Below are 6,662 nucleotides of genomic sequence, written 5' to 3'. Positions count from 1 at the left end.
TTTGTGTTGTTTGGCTTTTGTTTCAGAGCAAGGCATCTCCTACGAATTAATCTGCCATATTGTAAAAAATGTTCTTCTTTTTTTAAAAAAGTGGATTTTATGCTATGAAATTGTTGTAATGTAATTATAATTATTGCAATGTCATATCCTTGTTTGTAATGTTCAAAAGCCGCTGAAAAATGGCACTAGGCCATTAGTGGTCATTGGGCCATTTTATAACAATGACTATGTCCATTTCCTACAATTTCATGACTATAATTGAAAAGAAAACAATTCATGAAATTGTAGGAAATGGACATAGTCATTGTTATAAAATGGCCCAATGACCACTAATGGCAGGCCCATCTGGCAAGACCCACAAATCGACTCGACCCACTACCCGTAACCCTACCCAACTCACTACCTACTTATTCTAACCCTAATATCACTCATTCTCTCCTCTCCCTCTCCATACCGCCGACAGTCTTTCATTCTCTCTCTCTCTCTCGCCATGGCTATTATGAAATTTACCTTCCTTCTTCTCCATCATTTTTTAAGGTGGCTTTCCAAAGCCAATCCGATGGTGTTTTGGAAAGCCACCGCGGTTTTTCTATCATGTTCCTTCTTCTCCCCTTTAAAAGGGATCTCCCCTCTCGGCCATTTTGATACATATTACTACATTATTCTTCTATCTCACTCTAAAAGGTTCTGAGTGAACATTGTAGTGGGTCTTTGTGATCGTGCTTATCTGAGATCTCTATGATTTGTGGTGTGGTTTGGTGTAGCCGTGGGTGTGGCTATCTGTGGTGGCTGAGTCTCTATGACCATGTTCTGAGTATTCTTAGTTTGGATTTGGCTATATCTGAGCCTAAACTTATTCTCATATTCATATTCTTTCACTCTGTTCATTTTATTACTATTTTGATTATATTTTTGGTCTGTAATTATTTAAGGAGTTTCGTACTCCATTCTTTTGTAATAGTTGATTAGGTTATTCTGAAAAAGAATACCACAAAAGGGGGTGTTTCCTCCCTACAGTGATAAACTATAAATACTGTAACATTCATATGTATAGGAAAAGGTTGGAAAATAACATTTAAAAGCCAAAAAACGTTGTGATTGTTTACAATAATTGATGTCAAAAAGACCACAAAATATTGTCATTGTCTACCATAAATCTGGCTTCAAAACTAACTAACAGGACCAGACAAAACACAAGTATTAATGTCATCATATTCAACTAGCATTCACTGGTTTAAATTTAAAAACTTCCGCACTTTATCTGTGACGTCCGTAGAATTTTTATGTAATTGGGAGACTAATTGGTAATTATTAGAAATCTAGATGTAATTAGTAAATAAATTATAGATTGAATTTGGAATATAATAACTCTTAAACGGATTAAATTGGAGTTCATTATAATATTTGGGGCAAATTATAGTAATTAAGAAAATGAAAAGGGTGTAATTGGTATTTTAAGAAAAGTTTAATTAAATATATAAAATAATAATAATAATATTATGTATATAACAATATAATATATATATATATATATAAAGTGAAGAGAGAGAGAGAGAGTTGTGAGTGTGAGGCGGTGGGCTTTTTGTTCTTTCTCATTATAAAATAAAACACATACACATTTTATACAAGCAAACACATATTCCAAACACACACACACCGACGCACACACATTGTGGAAACAGAGGTACGGGATTTTAGATTTTAATCTTTAATAATTTATATATTTATAATTTTAGCTATTTAAATTAGTGTCGTATTAAATATCACAATTGCTATAAAAATGATATAGTTGGGCAATTAAATTATTTGATTTGTTAGATTTAATTATCCTTATAGTTAATTTATACAATTCCATCGGAATGATTAATCGAATATGTAATTCTATGTATTGTTGCTTAATTAAATTGTATAGCAACGGTAAATTGACAGAAAATTCATAGAAATACTTCGGATGTTATATTTTAGAAATATTATGTTATTAATTAGGGAAAGGAGGTTTCAGTGGTAATATAATTTACGAATGTTATTAAAAATGAATGGATATATTACATAAGGGGTTTGATTAAGTGAATTCTTATGAATTATTTGGTAAATTAAATATATTGATTATACGTGTTATAATTTATTAGGTTGGACTTTAATATAAATAGAATATTAAAAGATTGATAGAAATGTACGAACATTATATAATAGGTTATTTAGAGTTTATGATATTCTATATATATGTTGATTATACGTATAACATTTTGTTATAGGACGTGACGACAAAGTAGAGGGTTGAGCAGTCCCTCGTGAATCGAAGTATTTTGGGATTTAAGGTAAGTATAGCTAATTGGATTTATACATAATATATATCTATATGTGTAGTATTGTATATATTATATATGTTGATTTTCTTGGATGCGAACGTGGATTTGGCTTTATATTATTATGCGTGGCTTTCGTATATTGATTGTTTATATAATTAGTTGTGGATTATTTGCTAGATTATCATAATATTGGTGAAATTGTTACTATGTGATATGTAATGGTAATTGAAATAAAAGATGATGCTTACCTAGTTGGAACCACAGTCAATGGTTTATGAAAATGTGATTGATATTGAGATATGAAAAATATGTGAATTAAGCTAGGTACCATGGCGCGTAGGGTACCGGGGTATTCCGGGGCAGCAGGGAATATCCTGTGCTTGTTAGCTACACACTGGGGTGGTGTGGGGGTACCATGTTTGTTGTGATGTCCTGTGCTATATTGCTACACAGCTGAAGTAAAAGAGTGTGGGGATATCACACAACGGGTATCCTGTGCTGTATACGATATGATGATGGCCGGCGAAATCATTGACTGATGTATACCAATTAGAGTAAGTGGGGCCCTTAACTAATAAACGATAATGTTGAATATTGTGTCATAGCTTGATTTATAATTGTGAATAGGTATTACTGCTTATATTTGTTGTTGCTATTGATAATGACTGTTAGTCGATGTGACTGCATGTACGTGAAATTGTTGCCTGTGTGTATATATAAACTGATCAGCTATACTTATTGAGTAGGCAGCTCATTCCTTGCCACGTACTTTTCAGGAGATAGATCACACTGACTAACCACATTGACTTTGAGCGGTGCCGTTGTCTTTATTAGGTGGGTCAGCCGTGACTTCTGAAGCCAAAGTTTTTGATTATTGGGTTGTAAATATTCTGGTCTTTTGTCGGGATTTGTGTTTAAAAGTTGTGGTATGATTTTTCTTGAGGTTATGTACACAAGAACATGTAGTGAGGGTAAATATTACTTTTGGTGGTATGTATTATCTTTTGTGACATATAATATTATATTGATAAATTAGCATTTATTTTACTGGTTGAAATAGAATTACTTATAGAATGAGTTCTGATTACAGTAAGGCTGAAATAATGATAATTAGATGTAGCGGGTAGGGGGGTGCTACATTATCTTTGACTATTAGGTAAGTTGTTACAGATTGTGGCCTTGCAGAAAATGATGGCAATATTTGTCTGCCTCTGAAAGGTGGAGGTACTCAGATTGGGACTCTTGGTTGTAAAGTTGATTGTGGATTGGTCATTTCTAACTGTTGAAACATTGATGGGTCAGGCTTGTACACTGGTGGATAGGGTGCAGCTTGAGATTGCATTTGATCTTATGACAAACATACTTCAGGTTGCTCCTCTTCAGTGTGCACTTGCAAGGGTGGGAGAATAATTGTATGCAGAGTTCCCTGTAATCATAAATAAAAGTCCTTAATACTGGAATTCATATTGTGTGTAAAAATAAAACTTCATGTGTATGTACACTTACAATTGTTGTAGCCTGTTCCAATCCTTCAGTTTTAGACAATTGTTCAATTGCAGGTTGAGTAGCCTTTTTTCCTCCAGCATAATACAAAGTAACAGTACTTCAGCATTGTTATAAATAAGTATAGATTTAATATTAGTAATTGCTTACTCTTTTCTTAACTGTTTCATGTTGTCCCTTGTGAGTATGTCCAACTTCATGCCTTACTTGACCCTGTTATACAAAGTTGAAATTAGAATACATATGTGTAAGATGGTTAGAAACAAAAAGATGAACATATACTTGTTAGGTTTCATTTGGCACTCCTTTAGACACTTAGCAATGTCATGTCCAGACTCTCCACAGGTGTTGCAATACACTGTTTTCTGATGTCTTCTGAGCTTCTGCACCTGTGGTGTCTTTGACTTGTTTTTTTCTTGAGGCAGGCTCATCACTCTCTCTTCTTCTAGTTTTTATGGTCTACCTACAACCTTTCTAAAGTTTGGTGGTAGGGGAGGTATGATGCAGGACTCAAACAACATTCCTTCATGGCTCTATACTATAATATTCCTTCATCCCTCCCTCCTTAATCACACTATCTTTCATTGTCACCCTCAATTTGATCATAATCACTATCAACCAATTCATCACCTTGAACACCCCCACCCCTCTCACCGCCCTGACTACCCTTACCCCCTGTAGCACCATGAGCACCCTCACTCCTTACAGCCCTTAAATGCAACAATCTTCAGCCCCTCTACAACTTCAGGTATATCCCCCCCCCCCACCACTTTAGTTTCTGCAGGCTCCTCACCCTCTTTAACTTCAACATAAATAAACATCTCTCTATTCTTTTTAATTTTCCTCTATTTTCTTTTCAAATCATTGTTATCAACTAAAAATTCAAAGCGTCTATTTACAATTATATAAACTATCCTACCTTTACTAGCCCAAGACCATAAAATAAGTTTAAAGTCTCAATATTGATCTCCTTGGCTAATACATAATCGTATTTAGAGACACTACGCATTACATACATAGCTTTAAGGACATGTTTAGTCATGCCATTATAATGCAGAGACAATGTAATTGAATCACCGTCAGGATCTGTAATTAAAAACAAAACAAAAAAAACAAAAAACACCAATTACTATATTGTAAATAAAGGAATCATGTAGGAGACCACATCTATTAAAAGCATAACAAAGACCGAGCAAATTAACTAAAAAAAACCCAACAAAAGTCCACATAAACATAAAACACACTGCACAAACCCAACAAGGATCCACATAAACAATAACAAACATAAAACCCTTTCGATACTTTGTATCTACAATTGAGAAGGGAGCATACCCACATGTCTCGTATCCCTTTTCTACACCATCGCTCTCTAACTAGCACTTCAATCAACCTGAATCTTGCTCTTCTTCACAGAAGTTTTAGGAGGAGTTCTTTTTTGGGCTGAAGATCGAAGAGAAATTAGGAAAAATTTGGGAGACTACTCACATGTATTGGGGGTGATCTCCAGCCCCCCCCCCCCCCCCCCAATTCCATGTCTGACGTGGATAAGAAATCTACATCATTCTTTTTTTTTTTTTCAAAAAATTCATTTCATTGCCATGTAAGCGAGTTATGGCCAATAAAATATTTTTCCCAATTAAAAATATCACGTGATGGCAATGTCTCATTTTTCGGTGGATTTCGAAAATTTTCAGCCAGTTTTGTACCAAAATTGAGCATTTTTTAAAATTAGAGGACTAAAATGAAATCCTAAAAAGTTACGGAACTAAAACGAAAAATGACTGAAGTTAGTGGACTAAAATTACATTTAATCCTTAAATAAATCATTGTAAGAGTTTATTGGTTAAGATTGGGTCTTTTTAGTTCTTAATGTTGTTGGTAAATTAAATCTTGAAAATGTTCCCAAAATTATTTACTAATTAAAAAATTAGGCAATGGAAGTTCCTTGACTAATGAAAAGGTAAGGAAAGATAAGGTCCTTCGATTGTACCAATAACATAACCAATTAATCCACTATGAATGATGTCATTGTTGTATCGATAATCAATAATAGAATCGAGTAGGATCGAGTCTTTAACTGCAAAGCTCTCATACTTATTCATTCTTTCACCTTTATTTTCCATATTTAGATTTTACCAAAACTCCCCATGATTTCCATCTGAAGAAATTGATTTAAAATCGATTTTTGTGGATTCAATCATACTTACTACTTTTATAAATATTAATGTAGAAATTTCTTACCAAATGATATAAATATTTCAAATTAATTTTAACTTCCTCAAGAAAATACTTTTTTTTCAAATATATTGAAAAGTAAATTAGTAGTTCAATTTTTAATTTTTTAAACGAATGTATCTATTACAAAAAGAATAAAATCGTCATATTTGTAAAATGACATTTAAGAAAAGTTTTTTTACAAATAATAATTTAATGGCCAATGAAACCTTGCTAGGTTGATATGGTTGAGGTCCAAGAAAATTATGAATTCGAGCCCTCTGAATATATATATATATGTACACTTCTATAATAATTAATTATCTTTATCTCGTTTAAGTGCATTCGAATTGATCTTTAAATTTGAATATATTGAAATCTCATACTAAGAAAAATAAAAATTATTGAAATGAATTCTTTAAATTAAAAAATATTAACAAATTTATTAAATATGGAAATCTATTTCATGGAAATTTTTATAATTTTCCCTACTATAAATCATATAAGATAGATTTTTATTTTTAAATGAAAGCAATGAACTATTATTTCTAAAATTGATTACAATTATCAATATCGCATACCAATATTCAACTATTATGGACAATTATAACAATGATGTAATAATCGTTAATATCT

Source organism: Sesamum indicum, linkage group LG14 (assembly GCF_000512975.1).
Source record: "Sesamum indicum cultivar Zhongzhi No. 13 linkage group LG14, S_indicum_v1.0, whole genome shotgun sequence".
In the NCBI taxonomy this organism is placed as follows: Eukaryota; Viridiplantae; Streptophyta; class Magnoliopsida; order Lamiales; family Pedaliaceae; genus Sesamum; species Sesamum indicum.
Note: the sequence above shows the minus strand (reverse complement) of the source record.